We start from the raw sequence: 20,303 nt of genomic DNA, 5'->3' as shown, positions 1-20,303 counted from the left end.
TTTCGACTTATACGTGGGTGGTTGCTAATACTGTTTTTGTTATTGCAAGTATTATAAATATCCTCACTTAGAACTAATGATTTAATTTGGACACACCAGTGAGATATGAATAGCTCAAGGTTTTCCCTGTGCTTGAGGAGCAGTAGCCATGCAGAAGGTAATTACCCAGGTCTGGAAGATAAGTGGTTTTGATAAGTGGTAGCCCATTATGGCAGGGACTGCGTGGCTCCTGGGACCTCACAGTAAAAGCACAATTTCAAAATAGGTGCACAGTTGTGGCTGTGGAAAGAAGAGCTGTGTGTGCAACAGGTGGCTTACTAGGTGTTTGGGGTTTTTTTAATCTGATATATAACATGGAGGTATCATGGTCCTAGCCTGGCATCTTTCTAAGATCTGACAAAGGCACCCACAACTACAATGTCTTCATTTTTCTTCCATGATGCTTTGGGTGCCATATTTTTGAAGTCCCAGCTGCTTACCACCATTCAAGTCCTGTCCAAGCATATTTTCCAAAAGGGCCTCAAATTGATGGGGGAAGGTAGGGAGATAAGTACTTCGAGTCTTAAAACCACCTTGTGGACAATTACCATGCCAAATTCCAATCAAGTAGTTTTCTAAAAATGTTTCAATAAATTAAGATGGTAGTTAATAACAGATGCCTGCTATTTTTAATCTCAGAACAACTCCAAAAGGTTTTTTGCCCGGCAATCAGATGCTATTAAAAAAAAAAAAAAAAAAAAAAGGACAGGCCCAGGCAGGGTGAGCAAGCTGAACAGTGACAGCTTCTTAGGTTTCCGAAATAAGGAAAGGACTAAAGTACAACCACCACCACAGACAGGACACCAAGCAAGCAATACACGAGATTTAGCACATGTTGCAATAGCAATGCTGTTCTCAGACTGTAATCCCATTTTCCTGACCCAGAAGTGACTCCTCTAACCTGCAGTCCTGAAGACAAGGAGCCCACGAGGACATAAAGCATTGAAAGCGAACAGTAAAAACAGGGTCTTGAGACCACCTGCTCACCAGTGCCAGTTTTCTCCTTCTCTCTCTCTCCTGCATTTCCCCATGTTCCCACATTGCCAGAACTGAAGAGGTGTTTTCACCCCTTTTTGCCCCAACTTCTGTATCAATGACTCAAGCTCAGTGAGGGGCACTCTCAGAGTGAAAGGGGGAGAACAACAGATTTACACAGTGCTCTGGGTCCAGTTGCTGTGAATTTGGGCCCTAAGCACATCCACAGACAAACACTCCTTTGTTCCTGTTCGGGGCTCACTAGAGGTGATCAAAATCATTTCTCCAAGTGGGGGCTGGAGAGTGTGGGTGAGACTTCGAGAGCTATTACCGTTAACAGTCCTGCACATTTCCCAGATCCCCAAAGTCCTTACTCAGAGGAACAGTATCTGCCTACAAACAAGACACAGAGGACAGACACAGAGAACTTGGGAAGGGCTGGAAATCGCCCTGAGCTTCACCCACACGCTCTTTTGTAGACCCACCACACCAGGACTCATTCAGCCCTCTCCCTCTGCTGAGGGTCCAGGGCTTTCCCTGCTCTCCCACCACCATCTCTTAATAAAGAAACCCAATCCATGGAAGAACCTCAGGCTCTTCGTTTGCATACTGGTGATTAACAAGACCAATTTCTACTTAGGCAACACTCATGACATGCCTCAGTTCTTTAATGTATCAAGCAGTGTTAGATTAATGGCTGGACTCAATGATCTTAAAGGTCTTTTCCAACATAAATGATTCTATGATAAGCTGGGGCCGAGAGATGGCCCTGAAGTTTTTTCTTTACTTGGTTTTCTTTTTCTGTCTTTTTCCAGCTTTTGAAGCTTGTGGGCTCCACAGACCAAGGGGACAGCAGTGATACAGGGCATTACAGCCACAAAGCCATCAAGCAGAGCAGCACTGCTGGTTTATACGTAAGAGGAGGAGCTTGGTCTACTTCCAAGGGCACAACCCCACTGCCAGCAAACCAGGCTCCTTAGGCAGTTTGTTATGATGCTGATGTCCAAAGACATTTTTGTTCCTTGCTTGTCAGCAGCTCTATATGTGCCCCCATTGTTTGCAGGGCAATTTGCTAGGAAGCTTGCAACACTGGATATGCAGACCTTTACTTACAAAGAATAACAGCATAAATCTCCTTTAATGAGCTCCTAAGTGACTAACAGATATCTTGTGTGCAGCTATTTAAAGGACAAGCCCTACTGGGATAGGAATGGGCACAACTCCATTGCCCTTCATGGCTCTTAACCAAGAAACTCTTTCCTATTCCTGCTGCATTCATGCTTCCTTTTTTCCTTTATTAGCTCTGCTATGTCCTCTACAGGCCTTCAGCTGACCACGCAGATCAACTAAAAACCAAAAACTCCTCTCAGCATTTGCCCTCCAGATCTCTACATTAAATTTATAAATTAAATTAGTTTAATCCATTTTCACACTTCATTGTATTTCATTTTTGATAACAGCAGAAGCCATCTAAGACAGCATGTGTTGAATGGCTTCGTTCCCATCCACACCTTCCCTAGATATGATAAATTCAAGGAAGAAGCACAACGGTTTGGGCCAGTTCTTGGTGCAGAAGTCACAAAGACAGCAGCAACAGGAAGGTGCCAAGAACCATGATACTAATTCATCCCTAGTCATTGTCAAGTACAATACTGCACCACCACTAGCTCCTCCTGCCATTTTCTGTACGTGCTTTATAACCATATACAGAATGTTTGGCACGTTTTCTTCTGCATCTCTCCTCTTCCATGGCAGACATCCAGAGGAATCACCTAACCCCCAGTGCCCAGCAAGCCAGCCCCATGGATGAGACAGACCAAAGGCCATTTCCATCAATGACATCTAGTAATTATGGCAAAAACTCCAAACTAAACCACTTAGTTACACTCAAGATACAGGAGTTGGGTAGTTGCAGTGACTGGAGATTTCAAGATAATAAAAACTCCAGGTTTTGGGAAGCAACATTTCTATAATGAATTGTTAGCAATTAGGCTGTTCTGTCAAAATAGCCGTCTTAACCTTTCAAGGAGAATCCTGGGCTATTTAACTTATAATTGATCAACAGCTTTCTAATGAGAGGATTAAAGTACACAGTAGATAACTCAGATGATTGACAGCTCTGCTTCACCAGCCTAAAACAAGATACCTCCGTTTTCCTACCACATGCCAATTAAACGATTAAGTATTGTTTACTGGGACTGGGAGGATTACAAGACAGTAGGTGGATTTATTAGCAGAGAAAGGAAAAACAGTCCTACACAGAAGAAAAAGATTATTTCGAATGACTAACAGCCATGCCCTTTCAAAGCATGACTAGAGTTAGCTGAATTATTCACTGTCAGAAGGTTACGCCCCAGCCCTTCTCCCTTTTTTCAGACCATTTGCCAGTTTATCCAGGTATCTCCAATGTGCTCATCATTTCAAGGTGTACTGTCCAGACCATTTGCTGAGTTTATCGTATAGATAGATGTAAGTCCAGCTGCTTGATCTTATTGATGGGGAAAAGGTTGGGGACTTAACTCACATTAGAGGCAGAATCTCACTTCACTGGGGCAGGAGACCAAGATGTCTTTTAACGAGCAAGAGCTGCTTCATTAACGGTCTCTTAGTACATGCAGGCACTGAATCAAATCACCTTAATACAAGTACCTGAACATGGCAGGGACAGTAATGTGTTTTAGCACCTTGCACCAAGAACATCCAATTTTACATGCATTAACAATTTATGCTGAGGAGCTTTGGAAGGAAAGGAAGGAGGGAGAGGCTCTTAAATTCACACGATCAGGCTCCATAGTTACCGTGTCTGAACAAGCCGTGTTGCTTTAACACAATACATGCCAGTTTTACCACACTGGGGCAGGGGGGGACAAAGTTTAAAAAAAAAAATTTAAGATGCTGAAAAGATTTCCAAATTTAGGACCTCTTGACTGGAGGAAGCTGCACATTAAATGAGACAATTCCTTAAGCTTACAATCACTGCTTTGCTTTTTAGGTGACACTTTAATCATCTGTCCTCTGGATGGCAAAAGTTACATGAGATGCTCTAGTTAAACTAGATGGCAAGAGCTGAAGTTTTCTTCAGATTTCCCCCCCTATTTCCATAGGGCTCCCACACAGGTCTGTAAGAGTGGCTTTAGCACAGCTGAGGAAAGCAAGAGTTGCCAGGTTGGGTAAAGCTGCCAGCACTCCCTGCCCTGAGAGCTCGCTCCCCCAGTATGTCACCAGCACACAGCACTGGATAATGAGTTGTCTCAGCTGGTTAATTAAAAAGAGCAAAGTCCCTGCTGGACAGGAACCTCTGCAGGTGTGGAGACAGCAGAAGAATCTTAACGGAGTAAAATATTTTGGGAACCTGTGAGCTTGTGTTTTCAGCAGCCTGTCCAGGGCTCAGGGCACCTTCCTGGGATTCTGACAAAAATCGAGAAGTGCAAGATTTTAATTTTTCAGCGGAGGGCTGTGTACAGCACACAGGCCACCTGCGGCGAGACATGCAAGCGGCAGACTGATGCTTCTACTGTTCCTTGGGGCTGTACCAGGTAAAGCCATCAAGAGACTGAATTTCAACAAATCAATAAATTAAAGGCCAGGATGTCAAAGACAAAATTGTGAAAAAAAAGAGAACCCTAGGGATATTAAATACAAAGACACCACCTCCGGCTTTGGAAACCTCTGAGCCACAGCTTGCGGGGAAGGCTGTACCGAGGGAAATATTCTTGCACGTCTCCTGCAGCAGCTGCTGTGAGCTGCAGGGGCAGCCAGGGGAAGCCATACCCCCAAAAGGCTGCAGAGGAACATACTGAGCTAATTATGAAGAGCAGCAAATACGAATGGCTGGTGAAGCTGGCCACCACGACTGGCAGATGTCTCAAGAAAAAAACAACTGGAAAAGTATAGGGAAAAACATTGCAGGACATACAGTCCTTCAGAAGACAGTCCCAAGATCACAGGGACAACCCTACCCAGTGGGACTGGAAAGCAGCCACGCTGAGATTGACACCTGCTCGGTCACCTCGTCTTGCAGGAACCAACATGGGGATAGAGCTGCCACTTAAATCCAGACTACTTTGTGACAGCCTGTCATCCAGGTCATAAAAAGCAAAAGGCAGCATCCTGTTTGCCTGGCAGCATTAGTCCCATGGAGAGCACCACATTGTGTTGTCCCAACAATGTAGTTGTAGGTCACCTGCATTGCAAGTAATGAGAGTGGAACCAGAGATGGAGACAACTCTTTCTCCAGAGAACATTTGGCCTTTATTAACAGAGCCAGCTGTACCCCCCTGCAGTGCCCATCCGGGGTTAGAAAGAGGCAGGACAAATTTCAGAAGAGCAATTGCAGCCAGCAGCCTCGCCAGGGCTGGGGGGCACACACTTTTCTGCCTATGCCCAGAAGCGTTGGTCTCCTCAACCCCCTGCAAACCTAGAGCTCAGACCTGCTGCACCCTGGCCACGACAGCTCTCACCCTTAGCAGTTCAAATTCTTGCCCAGCACCATCTTTGACAACGGACCACCAATTTCACCACCAGATGTCGGGGTAAGGCTTGCCCTGCTGGTGCCCATTCATACCAGCCCAAGCTGACTCTGGGTCCTGACAAGTCAGCCCATCACCTTTACACCCAACGCATTAACAGCTACTGGGTGGCAGACATGTCACTGGCAATCCACACTCATTTTAACGTTTTGTGACCCAGGCAAGAAGAGCTCCAATTCTTCTGATCCGTGCAAGCATCCCTGCTTGAGTTTTAATTGGGATATTACGGGTTAACATGGAATAAAGATGTTCAAACAGCATCCAGGTGAATACCTCCAAAGGGGCAAACACCTTTTTATGTCTGCACAGCAAGGCCAACCAAAAAGACTACTTGTCCATGAGCAATGCTCCCCATGGGCATTACGTTACAGACCACCTGGCCCCCAGGAGAGTACGTCTGCTGGGCAGGACAGCAGCTCCATGGAGAGGAGTTTGGGTGCCCAGGGTGACTGATGGACACCCCAACGTCAGCTCAGGGGTATTAATCTGCTTCTTTGCTCAAACCCAAACTCCCACTGGTCGGTTGAGCAGGACAAGAAAATGCTTCTAACTGGCACGCTGTACCTGAGCTGCTTGCTGTCTTCCTGCCCACGTGCAGTGGAGTGATCCTGCCCGTTGTCCGCAGATCACTTGCTCAAGCCTTACAAAGGGAAGGAACGTCCAGGGAGGAAGCCACAGAGGAGCTGGGTAGTTTTTTACCAGGGTGAGGGGCAGAGGTAAGAACAACAGGTTTGCTCTTGCTGATGGAAACACCTCTTTTGGCTTTCACCTGTTACTCATACTAAAACACTGAGGGAGTGTTTGCCCGTCATTAGTAACAGAGTATAAAGGTTGCAAAAACAGGAGATTTGGATGGGTTTCAACAACAAGGGAACTGGTCAGCAAAAGCCACCAGCTTTCCAAAGGTATGTCTTTCTTCTCAGAGACCCTCACCAGCGCAGACCAAGCAGGTCCAAAGCTTCATCATTTCCCCAAGTTTTCACCCACGCCACAAGACAAGGATTCATGGCTTGCCACTGGCACCTACCGAATACACCAAGAGAGCTGTCCCTGTGGCAATAGCCATACTGAAATTTAACCCCCACAACCTCGTGATGTGGTAAAACCACCAAAATGACAGCTTTGCCGTCTTGGCTGGGTTGGAAAGACGTGTCTGGCCCTGGCAGGCAGCAGCTCCTTCCATTGTGCTGCGGCGAGCCAGGAATACCAAAACTTCAAAAGCAACTTCTGAGCTGCTCCACTCACCCATCCTAGAAAAGCCTTAATAATGGCACAACAGCCAAGACAAGATTTTGTATTTCAAGTTCTAATTCTTCAGCCCTATCGCAGCTGTCATAAATTTAATCAAGACTAAAACAAAAGCGCAGCATCATTTGGCAGAGCTCAAAAAGCAGTCACTGGAAATAACTACATCAAGGCCAATACGTTAAAGTGCATCCTTTCAAGCTTTGTTCAGCAGAGTAACATTTGTTATTGAGAAGAAAAGTCACTTCTTTTGATTTCAGCTGCCCTACCCAAAGGCTGTCCTGGAAACTGGAAGGAGGCTGTGGCAGAAAGGAGGTTTAAACACAGGTTTAGCAAGGAACAGTTTCACAGGTCGAAGTTTGGAGTGGCATTTTCAACTTCAAACTGAGATGGGAATAACTAAGCACAGATTTTAGCCTGTTACCTGCATGCAACAAAGACATTGAGAGTTGTAGTCCAAAAAGCTCATCAGGCTTCTCCTGATGGAGAGCAAGTGGCAGGTAAGCCGCAAGCTGGCAACCCTGGCACTCAGCTCCATGGGGCAGGCACACCAGCCAGCAGAAAGCAAGCAGGCAGCATCTGTCAGAGGCAGCATCTAATATTTCATCAGACAAAACCTCCGGGTCTCCAATTATGCAACAATTAAGTGCTCAGGAGGCTGTAAAGCGTGACAGTCTGGGTGTCAAGAGCACAAATTAATTTTTCCCTGTAAGGAGCATTTGGGGTGCTCTCCCCCCATACCACCCCCCCCCCCGCAGCATTCCCCTTCCATCGCACAAATGCTCAGCTTACCCAAGCAAACAAATTTCAATGTCTTATTACTGTATCAGTTGTTGTAACGAAATACCCACGTTAACAGGGCATTTGCTGCTTATATGCCAGCCAGCTCACAGGATCCTTCACTGCCTTACCTAGAGGCAGTGAACGTATGTATCTACAAGCTCTTGCAGAAATCAGGTATCTCTCTTTCAAATCTGGTAGGGAAAAGCTGAACACTCCCCTACGCTCCTCTGCACAACCCTCCCACATGTCCCTCTGCAAACACACACAGTTTTGATGCATATTTAATTGCCTTCTTGTACAACAGGGAAACAACAGAGACTAGCTGTTGGGATTTTAGCTAGCAGCTAAAATTAAATTTCTTTTCAGGGTGGAGAGAGATCCTGGGACTGGAACCATTGCCTTTTTTTCCCACAACTACGTTATCTCACAGCAGAGCAGCTCTCTTCTTTCAGGATCCCCAGTCGTTTAATGAAGACCCCCTCCATGTTATTCCCCATCTAAGAACAAGACGAGGCTCAGTGGAGTTGTTCAGCTTCCTGCAGGCACAGACTGAAAACACACATCAATACATGTTGCTCCTTGATGTGTGTGTCCAGTCCTTCAGGAACCAAACTACTAATATTCACAGATTAGGTCTGTTTTGCAAAGCTATTCCAAGATTACCGAGAGGTGGATCCTCACTTATCACTTAGCTGCGATCTATTTTTATGTTCTTCTTTGTGAAATAGCCCCAAGCCTGGTGGATCTTGCTATGCCGACTCGCACACGGGTAGCATGTCCGTTCTAAGAACATCTCAGCCAAAGAAACAACAAAACCTTTTCTGATGCTTAGACCATATCAGCGTCAGACCCAGTAAACTGAAGAATGCGTAAACAGTTAGATGTTACTATCAGGAAAAATGGTAATACTGACAAAAGTTCAATCAAGAAATGTGAAATATGAATGTACAGACTTACCATTTTTGTCAGCTCTTCTGAAAATCTGGAATTGAAAGAGAGAGAAACATTTTTACCATGTTGTTCCACTTGAAAGGGTGAAGCCCTGAGCACCAGGACCATGTTCAATCCCATGCACAGGGCAGGACCACAATCTCCAGCACCCCAAGAGCCAATTCAGGTGCTTTACTGAGCTCACTCTTCCCAAGACTCTGCCCACCTCTCCCAGACCCACACAATGGACAACCACCGCCAGGTAGAGTATCAATGTCGTTGCCTTTGGAATAACTGCTGGAAAAGGAGCTAGCTAGCAAAATAAAGGTAACACAAAATGCTTCCAACAGTTCTAGCATCTCCCATCTCCCTCATAGAAGAAAGCCAGCAACAGAGACCCAACACAAGAAAAATACCCATTAAAAAAAATTACAACAGCCATGCAGCCAGCCCAGCCAATTTCTCTAGCATCAATAATATCTCTTAAACCAAGTTTCACAGTTCTGTACTTCTAAAACAAATTATTTACAATATTTTTTTTTAAAACCAAGTTTCCTGTGTGGGAAGGAGATTATATTTAGACTTAAAACTACAATGTGGAGGAACAGCCCACAGAGAGGAATCAGATAGCCCTTTCAGAAGAAAAAAAATTGCAACAATGTGTAGTACAGTAGAATTTGTCAGGGAGAAAGACAGGAGAAACAACTGCTGTTTTTCTGACTAGTCTCAGCTTACAGGTAGTCCCCTGACACAATGCAATTAATAGCAGAAGGCTTCTGTAGGAGTTGAAATCTTTGAGGTTCCTGCCAAAAATGGCTGCTAGCACAGGTTTGGCCACAAATTACCAAAAATTAACACGTTCATAAACTGGGCAGAAAAGGGATGACATTCTCACCATCTCTTCAAACCTGACCCTATTACTTTGTGCAAGAGCAGGGACTTGGGCTGTACAAAGAAATTTCCTTGCAGAGGGAATAAAAGCACCAGCAGGACAGATCAGAGTCAGCTGTAAAATGGAACCTCTTATTTTCTGGGTCATAAAATCATTACAAAAAAAAAATAGCAGAAGAGAAACTGCTGCACAAAACAAGAAACCCAAGAGACAAATTGAATTTCAGAATGTGCTATTTAAGTGAACATGGCTTCATTAAGGAACATGAATAATTCTTTTGCCCAAAGGTCTTCCTAGGCTGCATAGGGCAAAGTCAAAGCTGGACTTTCTGGTGTACTTCAGCAGAGGCAAACACCCTCTGCTTAAGCCAGACCCAAATGGTTGGAGTCACTGTGTCCCAGCTTGAAGAGCGGGTCATAAAAACTCTGCTAGGATTACAGCTTGTGACCACTCCAAAACTGCTTACTTCTTGGGCTGACCTTCAGTTTTTTAGAGCAATTAGAAGTTTTGGGGGAAAATCCTACCTACCTCCACACTTATGGACTTTGCTGAGGTTAAATATGGGTTTTGAAGGGCCGGCCAGTCATGGCTTGTCTATGGGAAGAAAGAATAAAGCCAGGCAGGACAAGCAGAACCCCAGCAAGCCCCGTGGCTTTGGCACACATCACCCAGACATGCACAATATGCCCTGCCCAGAGTATGAAATATTCCTCTTTTCCTGGCTTGGACACCCCAACTCCTCACTCCCCATGAGCACCTCCAGATGAGGTACTTTTCTTTCTAGATGCTGATTATTTCTGGTTTTTCTTTGTTTCATCACCACATCCTTCTATTACTGTTCCCACCGCTTTGAAACAAAGACATTACATCGAGTCTAACGCAGAAGCAGCTATGTCTATTTTAAGGTCCTGTGGGGGATCGCCACCCTGCTAAGCACAACTGGCAGAGGGAGAACAGGAAGGCAAAAACAATAGGTAAAATGTAGCTTAAAGTGAGATAAAGGCTCAATCTGCAGTGCTCTGCTCTGTGGAGCCACCAACCTTGCAATGAACCCTCAGAGCAAGAAGAAAAAAAAATAATTAAGAAATGGAAGAAATGTTAATAAATGCAAGTATTTATGTCCAGCTTCACTAAGTGAACTTTTTAGGGCTTTAAATCCCCTAGATACTCCTAGAAAGTATGACTATTTGTACACGAACACGTTGATGGAACATCACATCAGCTGTGTTACCCACCAAGGTTTATTCTACAGGACCAAGCTGTTTAGTTTTTATTGCTAATGAGCAAGATTTATTCTTCCGACTTAATTGACCCACCTAAAATTTGCAGACACAAAAAAAATTTCAAACAGGACACCTGGAGGGAAAGCAATTTGAGATAAAGTAATCTGTCAGCACAGGCAGGGAGTACATCAAGGTATGAACACTGGAATGAGCATCCGGAGGCTGATAAAGACATAACATACTCCATGATAGACTGGTAATGCTGACAAAAACACTGCTTCTGTGAAGACCCAGGATTTACGCTCTAGCTCAGCAAACAAGAGTGGCCTCCCACACACGACCTGAAGATGCCCTCTGTTCACGTCTTGAATTAGTTGTTGCGCTGTGGGAAGGATGCGGCGTACTTTTGGTAAGGGAAAGGCGTAAGATGTGGTCATGGAAGGGAAACCGCAGCCCCTCACACCTCCCCTACTACCAGTGGGTCAAACCCCCGAGGGCTGCTCAGTGCCAGGTTCCCAGGGAGCTTGGGGAAAGGAAAGCTCCAACCAACTCCAGGAAGAAGGCAATGCAAGCAAGGGTGCTGCATCATCTCCAACACTGAGGCTGCAGAGCGGGTCCACCCCGCCGTGGCTCTCTTCAGGCTTGCAGTAACTCCACCACTGCTATTCTCACTCAGCACCAATGTCACTTAGATTTAGTCAAGGCATCAGCCCTGGAGGTCAGCGAGAGTAGAGGCAGTGAAATATTGATGGAGAAACGCCCTGTCCTGCCAGGCCCTCGGCAGCGATTGGCTTCTTGCACCTCCGCCCTGGCTGAGGACCATCCCCAGGGGCCAAGGGCTTCACAAAATGAGCCGGCAGCACTGCAAAGCCTGACCAGGGATGCTCTTTCTGCTCCATCACCCCCAGTTCTCCAACCATCAGAGTAACATGCTGCTTTGAGATGGTAAATGAGAAATTATCCAGTCCAAAAAGTACTACAGCAACCATCTCCCCTATCAGCTACACTTTAAAACTACTTAGCAAGTCTCCTGAAGCATAGGATAAGTCGCAACGTGAGCCCACAGGATACACACAATATGGCCCACATTAACCCATTTTATAGGATTTACACAGGCAATGCATGCAGTTTGCTGTCTGCAGCATACTTATTCCATTTACCAGGTATCTAGATGAATATAAAAACTATTTAGACCAAACAACCTCTGCCAAGATTTCCAATAATTTTTTTTTAAATGTACATTTTTGCTGTACTCTCAAATGGTTACTACAGATATTTGGCTGGCAGAAGTGAGCAACTCAAAATGCTAGTGGTAATAATAAACTTGAAAAAAAAAATAAATGATGGTTTCAAATTTAAACATTCAGTTCTGCCTTCTCAAAGCTCCTGGATGAGAATGTACGACATTGGAGGCTGCTTAATGCAGGTTTTCTCAGCAATTTTATTAAATTCACATAAGCACTCCCCCAACAAGCCTAGGAATTATTATAGGGTTTGTAGAGTTTATTATCCCTTCAGCAGGTTAATATGATGTTGACTTAGAGTGCAACGGAGCTAGAATTATGTTTTCCATCATAATCTTGGTGCAGAATCAAGGACAAACCAAAGCTAAGTCTCCTGGGCGAGGAAAGCCTATGGATGAGAAAGCATCCAGATACCCAGATATACCTAAAAACCTGATGAATCTGTTCATTATGTTCCTACATTCCTGTCCTTCCTTTCTATTCCTCTCCCTACAAGTCTTGACACTGCATTTGGAGCCAAGACAAGGTTTTATATCAGATATGGCTTTTAGCTCTTGAACTCAAGGCACCGGTAGGAACTTCCTCTCCTACAGCCTCTCTATATTGCTCTTCCCGGTAATAACGCAAGAAAATACTGACCTGAAGCTTTGCCATTTTGGACTACATCTTTAGACACCATCAGGCTAATGACCTTTCCCCATGCAAGGGGAAAGGTTTGATTTTAGTGTTTCAGTAAGAAATATACCATTGGTGTGCAAATATTGTCCTGTCTGGAGTGGCTCCCCCCAGAGCAAGGCTGCTACAGAGCTCCAGGTCTCCTGGCATTTTTCCCATTCCAAAGCACTTTTTTATTTTTCCTCCCCAAGGGAAGAGCAGTTAACACCATGTCCTATCCTTTCCTTTCACTCTCACCTTCTCCTTAGACTTTACCTAGCTGTCCTAAATAAGAGTTGCATGAGACAGGTAAGAATTACATTTGACGTTACCACCTTCACAGCACTAGAAGTTAGTTTTCCATAAACATTGGCCCTGGGTGCAGCTCCATTTCAAGCACCTGCTTACAAAGCCCTGAAGAACAGAAGGGAAAGGCTGAACTCTTCTTTGCAATTATGTACCTTGCAGTGAGCAAACCTCAAATGCACAGAGCCCAGCCGTGCCCTGCCAGCGTGGCTCAAGGGGACGATTTCAAACCACGGATTTTGCAGAGGGAGGATGGAGGAGGAGGAAAATGGCCTTCCCGGTTCACTCAGAGAAGTGAGAAGGTAAGCAAGGATACAAGGAGGAGTGAATCAACCTTAAAAAAAACCAAACTAACAAAAATCAAAACCCAAACAAACCACAGAAGGAAAAAAGGTCAAAGCAGAAGGGGATTGGGAAGGGATTCCTGTGGCTGCAATAGTTTTGCTAGTTAGGGCTGCACTGGAAATTGCATCGTTGACAAAACAGTTGGAAAACTGTGCCAGTTTTTGGATCTACATTTGGAAACACACCCTTGGCACAAACCAAATTCTCTATATCTTCTATCCAAACTCCTTGCTCAATCCCATGGGGGTGAAGAAGTGCAAATCAGATTTGGCCACGTAAGAGAAGGTTCAAGAAGAGCCCTAAGCAGGAGAGCTGGATTTGAAATGATCTTTCTGACCCTGTCAAAGAAGGGAAGAGGCAGGTAAGGGTCAAAATTAGTTTTCAGCAAAAGACAGGGCAGATGAAACAGAAAGCTTTATCTGACCTGAAATGAATGGCACTGCTTTTTTCAAGGGCATTTAAAATAAAGCCAAAAAGCAATGTATTTAGTCACCATTGGCAAAGCCAGAAAGGAGGCAGGGATGCCAGTGCCCCTTGGAGTGCGCAGTCCTGCCATGGGGATGCTCACCCATACCGAAAGCTGACCCTTATTTTGGATGCCAAGTAGGAGATGAGGTCTTCAATGGGCTCTCCCTGGCGTAAACCAGAGGGAGCACCTCTGCCTGCAGGCGCTGTGACTGACCAGGTCTTACACGAGCTGGAGTTCACATTCCTGCTGTCATCGCAGGTTTTTGACAGCGATGTGAAGGCAGGAAGAGATGAGTAAGGAGAGTCTGTAAGTCAGCACTGAACTACTCCCAGACAGAGCAATACCTGTCTAGACATTTCCCATGCCTTGGGAGCCATCCACCTCAGCTCTATATTGCATGTGAACTCATTCACACTCAGCAAATATGATCTGATATAGGCTTACCCACACACACTATATTCTCCTCTTCATAAGTCTTGTGACATCTGAGGATTTGCTCTCGACTGGAAATGCCACCACCACCACATGTGGATTTGAGCAGCACCATGACAGTTTCAGCTTCCTTTTAATAAAGGGGTTTTGTCCTCATGGGTGCAGAAGGAAGGTCGGGGCATCTTCGAGCAGCCCAGAAGGCAGAGAGAGAATGTAGCATTACCACAATCTCACATCATAAGCTGTGGATAGACACTAGTTATCTACAGCAGATTACACATGCTGCCAACCCTAAGTTTTTGGCTCTTGCAGACAGAGCAGCCATGTGCAATCCAGACCCACGGAACAAACACCCAGAGGCAGACACCTCAGGGTGAGCACAGGATGGGTACAGACCCTTTGCTCAACCCCAACCCCCTTATGCTGATTTGACTGACATTGTAAGAGCTGACCATTAAATGCAAAGTGATGTTCTCCAGGTTCCTGGAGTGACACATCACCTCCACTTGATCTACGACCACCACTGAAGAGCATCTGTCACTCCCTAGTTTTATTTGCTGCCTACTTTAGGCAATGCTTAGGACTTAAATATCTTCTTCATTAGTTTGTTAGCAGGGTTTAGTTAATATGCAATTTTAGCTATTTTTTACACTTGGAAATCTATGATTTTGAGCTGAACTAGTAAACATTTTCAACGTTTTTTAATCCTTTACCTAAAAAGACACAGGCAAAATAAAAGAAAAATACTGAAACTAGCCCAAAGTTAAGATTCATCCCCCAAGTGGCAGTAGCCAGGTTGATGGCAGAAGACATCTAACCCCCTTGTATTTTGTTCTTCCTCAGCCCTCAGTTTTGCCCCACAACACCACAGTTTTGTTTCTTTGGTGGAAAGGGCGTAGGGATCTTTGTACTGACCCACCAGCCACCCTCACACTCTGGAGGAGTCAGAACAAGCGCATCGGGGATGGTTGAGTCAGAGGAAAGCCAGAACAGAAGAGGAAGAAAAACTGACTAAGGTACCATTAGGGTCAGAGCCATCTTATCTAATTCGTAGCCAAAACCAAGCTTAACCCTCCTTCCCCAGCCCCCAATGAACTGCCTACATAGCACACTAGCTTGTGGAAACAGGTTAGTTAAATGTAAAATCTTACAGGTCTTTTACTTCATCCCCACCCACCGAGGAGCTGCACTGCTGCGTGGCTGGGACTCGCTGCTTCCCCAGCACATCCAAGTAATGCAATAACATGAATGAGTTAATTGGAAGGCATGTTCTTATCCCTGAGGATTCAGTGGGATCCTTGTTACTTACCTGCTAATGTGTGAAAATTAACCTAAATGTGTGTTCCCATATTTAAACTCTTTTTATGAAAGGGTGTGTGTGTGTCTCACAGTGCACTTGAAAAGCCTGTTACAGCAAAGCCACAGCTTCAATTGATGTTTCTATTGTAACTGGAGAAAAAGGAGAGAAGCAAATTCTAAGGAAGGAGGGGGGGAAAAAAACCCCCGACCCCTCAAACCTTACATTTCCAGCATCCATTTCTACTTTCAGCAGGTGAGAAAGCGCTCCCATTCCCATTATGAAAGGGAAAAAGGATCAGGAGCTGCACATCCAGCTCTATTGTATTTCTGAAAGTTCATGGCTCATTTTCTCAGCTCAAACCTCAAAGTGAAAAAAAAAAGTCCATTTAAAGATGGTAAAGTTGAACAGATAAGATACCATTTTGGTGGAAAAACAGTCCTAACTCAAGAACCTTTTGTACAAACTTAACGTTGCTTCCCCATTGCATTTATACTCTGAAGCCCAGATTCCAGATTGTTGTAAAATTTTGGTAATTTCAGGGCAGGTTAAAAAAAACCCCAAAAAACCCCAAAAAACCAAAGCCCAACCAAAACCAGAAACAGACAAGTTAACTTAAAAGACATTGCATTTTCCCTTTCAGTTTGCCCATGAAGCAAGATTTCGCACAGCCCAGAGCTGCCCACCTGCTGGCCCATTTCACCAGGCAGGACCATCCATCAAACGCTCTGAGCTGCTTTGGGCACCTCAGTAGACACAACTGCACCAGTTCATTCAGGGAACCGAAATGCCTATCAGCCCAGCGTCCTCAGAGTTTTAATGAGTTTTGGATTTGCCAGCCCATGCCAATGCCTACCGGGGACATGGTAGAAGATTCACCAAATTATTTAGAAAACGCAAGAGCTTGCCTGGCAGAGCTACTACTGCCTGAGTCCGAGGAGGCTGGAGGAGAGCGTGAGTTATCCTTTACTACAGCCAATGCCTCAGTAGTTTATTTTTGCATTCACTACTTTTTTTTTTTAAAGCTAGGAGATAGCAAAGCTGAGGATCTATGTGTTTAATCACTAGATATTGCAGAAAGACTGTGTAATTACACCGTTTGCATTCCAGTTGATTCCACCCTGTTCTCCCGGTTCGTTTAAGTGCAAATAGCCTCGTTAGCTCCCTAATCAAGAAGTCTATAAATACCTCAGCCCAGACACTAAGCAGACCCCTGCCTGCCCCCCCAAACCTGGGTGAGGGAGTCCCGGGTCGCACACACTCGCAGGCATCCAGGACCATGCTGCCCAGCCTCTCGCAGCTGCAGCCCTTCAGGGACTGGGGTCCAGGACCTGGGGCAGATGCAGGACCCGAGGTGCAACCCTATGCCCAGCTAACCTGCCGCAACCCATGGTGCAAGACTGGGAGGTTTGCAGGACCCTGCAGTCCTGCATCCCTATCCAGTCAAGCTAATACCAGGATTAAGGACCTACAGTGCCTCCCCATCCGAGCTGGTTCAGGGGGTGCAGGACCTGGCGTGTACCCCAATGCGCAGCTAGTACAGTGGGTGCAGGAAACAAGGTGTACCCCCACGCCCAGCCCGTCCAGAGGGTGCAGGATCCTGGCAAGGAGATAAAGGATACAGGGTACATCCCCATGCGCAGCCAGTCAAAAACCAATGCGGGACCCGGGCTGCACCCTCATGCCCAGCCACCTTGGGCATGGAAGGCTCAGGAAAGGGGGTACAGGATCCGGACTGCACCCCCACATGCAGCCGGTCCAGGAGATGCAGAACCAAGGTGCAAGTTATTGCCAACTGTCCCAGGGTGCGCAGGGCAAGGGGATGCAGGACCCGGGCTGCACACCCACATGCAGCCGGTCCAGGAGATGCAGAACCAAGGTGCAAGTTATTGCCAACTGTCCCAGGGTGCGCAGGGCAAGGGGATGCAGGACCCGGGCTGCACCCCTGGTGCCCAGCCAGTTTAGGAGGTGCAAGGTCCGGACAAGTGGGCGCAGGACCCGGGCTGCAAGCCCATGCCCAGCCAGCCCAGGGGCACAGGATCTGGAAGGGGGTTGCCCCTTCCGCCCAGCCAGTCCGGGAGCTGCGGGACCTGGGCTGCGCCCCATCCCATGCCCAAGCGGCCTGGGATGCAGGATCCGAGGAGTAACCCCGCTGCTACCGAGGCGGTCGGGGGGTGCGGGATCCGGCAAGGGGGGTGCGGGATCCGGCAAGGGGGGTGCGGGAACCGCGGTGCGCTCCCGTGCCGGGCAGCCTGCGCTCGCAGGAGCCGGGCAAGGGGACACGGGAGCCGGGGTGCAGCCTCTTGCCCAGCCGGGCCGGGAGATGCGGAACCCGGGACATAACGCCCATCCCGAGCTGCTCGGGTGGGCGCGGGAGCCGGCCCGAGGGGGTCGGGCCCCCGGGCTGCCCCGCCGCGCCCGCCCAGCCGGGGGTGGCCGGCCCCGAGGACTAACCCCGATCCCGAGCCGGGGCGGGGGGCGGGCCGGGAGGGGTGAGGGGGGCAGGGGCCGGCCGCGGGGTACACTCACATCGAGGATGACGGAGGTGCCCTTCCTCTGCGCGGCGGCGGCTCCCGGGCTGAGCAGCTCCCGCTCGGCCACCCCCTTGTCGCTCATCCTGGCCACCACCCAGCGCAGCAGCCCGTCCAGCCCGCGGAGCGCCGGCGGAGGCTTGCGCAGCAGCCTCTGCACGCCGGCCCGGCAGGAGCGCGCTGCCTGCTCGCACATCGCTCAGCCCGGCCTCATGCCGGAGCCGGGGACATCCCCCCCCCTCCTCCTCCTCCTCCTCCTCCTCCTCCCTCTCCTCCTCCCCCCCACCCCACCCCCGGCACACGGCGGACGGCGGGTCCTGCCCGAAAAGTAAGGGGGGGAAGGGGGGGTATGTCACCCTGGAGCAGCTCCGGTGGGTGCTGCCTGCGTGTCCCCCCCCTCCCCCCGCTCCAACATAAAGCATCCTTTTAGGCATTTTCTATCTAAAAAGAGTATTCCTATGGCATGCCCTCTCCCCTCTGCAGCCTCCCTACCCCCACAACAGATTTTCGCAGCTCTTTGTACAGAGAGCAGAGAACAATTTTCTTGCTGGGAAATAAAATTTGCTCCTGACCCTCTAGCCCTACTCCGAAAAGTCCCTGTACAATGAATAGCCAGCGATTCCAGCTGGGGTATTGCAGCATTCGTGGCTACAGAGCTCATCATCACAGTGCTCAGCCGGACAAACATTTCTAATCCTGTCATTCTCTATTATAAGGATATTCCTTGGTGATACTCCTGTGCTCACCTACACAGGTCAAGATCTAGACTTGCAGTAGGGGCAGTAAGTCCTCTGGCCAAATTGACACTAAATCATTTCATCTGCTGCTCCACACTTGAGCAGATGCTCCCTCCCAGTTTGAGTTCAGACCCAGAAAGGCACCAAAGCCAGAGAGCTCCGACCCAGACTCTCTCGGAGGGTTCCCCAGAGCACTGGAGCTGCCACAGGCTCCGAATGGCCTTTGCCCCCTGCCCACCCACAGCAGCCAGACCCTCTTACAGGCAGCCCTAGGGGGCTTCATGCCCCGTAAGGGCCACGTCCCCAGATTTGAACATCTCTGACGCAGGAGCCAGCAAGCCCGGCACCCCCATGCAAGCATTACACACTTCCCACGCTGAGCCCTGCGCCTGATCTCCAAACGAGGAACAGCTTGATCACTCCCAAAGGCCTGACCGGCTACTGCTTTAAGAGAAAAAAAAACAGCAATAAATGATTTATTGAAACAGAGCTTATATATTGCAGTGCACCAGAGCCCAGACCCCCCAGCAAAGCCTACCTGGAGGTATTACTTAGCCTCTTCTTCTAACCACCCATCTTTATTTGGGTAAATTAGGGTGAAACTTCTGTGTTTGAAGCGATAGGTGGGGGAATGCACATTTTCCTCTCAGCTGCTGCTCAAAGAAAAGCGAGTGGGAGCCCCGTTCTCTCTGCTGGAGTACACGGATAATGGCTGGAGGCTTTTGAAAGTCTTTTAAATAGATGGGGCACAGAGAAGTGTGGCAGTAGGCCAGAACACCCATGGGCTGAGCCCCTCTTTCACCAAGCTCTCGCCCTTCAAGGTTTCCTTCTTCTTCAGCAATACAGAATTAATGGGGGAAAATGGAAGAAGTTCAGGGGGGTTATGTTGGCTTGTGGGAGCTACATGGAACAATTTAATGGCTCTGTGTTCATTTACAGGAATGCTCAGAGCAGGCTGGTGTGCAACCCAGCCATTGCTCAATCCCCACTTACATCTCACAGCAAAGATAATCTAAGGCAAGACACATTTTACCATCCTCACCACCAGCTTAGGTGGGCTGGATCCCTACTCACCAACTGCTGGTGCTGATCGGCCCGTACCCCTTATGGCCTGAATTATTGCTCTCTTTTGTACAATCCTCAGATTATTTATAAGCTTCTTTTTCCTTTAGACATGGCTAAATGGCTGGTTCAGGTTGTTTTAATCACACCCAGTTTAGGATTACTATATGCTCGTTATTTAAAACTATTTCCTGAATAAGTTTATAAATAAGGTTCTTTGAATTATCTTTTCTGTGTGCCATGAAGATTCATTACTTGGCTTGGAAGTTTGGGGCTATTTCTGAGCTTTTGTCAAAAATCAGTTCTTGTTAATGTCAAAACTGGCTCTATGGAATTTAAATACTCATTTTTCCTCCTAAATGGATCTAGATAGAAAGAGTTTCAGCCACTCAGATATTAGAAAGAAGCCAGCCATTCACACTGGGAAGTTAACGAGCCAAATTGCTATGGGCTCGGTTATTCCCAGATTTCCATGAGGTTGAAGTCTCCCTTTGAGGAATAAATGGAAAAGACAACTCCGTACTTATCTGAGCCAGCTGAGACCACAGGAACTCCAAAGGCGTTTGCTCAGACTGGTCCCATCCCACTTGTCACACCACAGCCAAGGGGG

At 47.2% G+C, this 20,303-nt stretch overlaps 1 protein-coding gene across 2 annotated transcripts in view; it reads right to left on the bottom strand.

Moving 5' to 3' along the window:
- Positions 1-20,303, bottom strand: part of NECAB2 (N-terminal EF-hand calcium binding protein 2) — a 101,958-nt gene that overhangs the window by 67,960 nt on the left and 13,695 nt on the right. For both annotated transcript variants that reach the window (XM_075039382.1, XM_075039383.1), the window contains exon 2: positions 8,529-8,553. The gene's annotated coding sequence lies outside the window, so the exon portion shown is untranslated. The remainder of the gene's footprint in view (positions 1-8,528; positions 8,554-20,303) is intronic.

This window comes from Buteo buteo, chromosome 11 (assembly GCF_964188355.1).
Source record: "Buteo buteo chromosome 11, bButBut1.hap1.1, whole genome shotgun sequence".
Lineage (NCBI taxonomy): Eukaryota > Metazoa > Chordata > Aves > Accipitriformes > Accipitridae > Buteo > Buteo buteo.
This window is presented reverse-complemented; position numbering and strand designations above follow the sequence as displayed.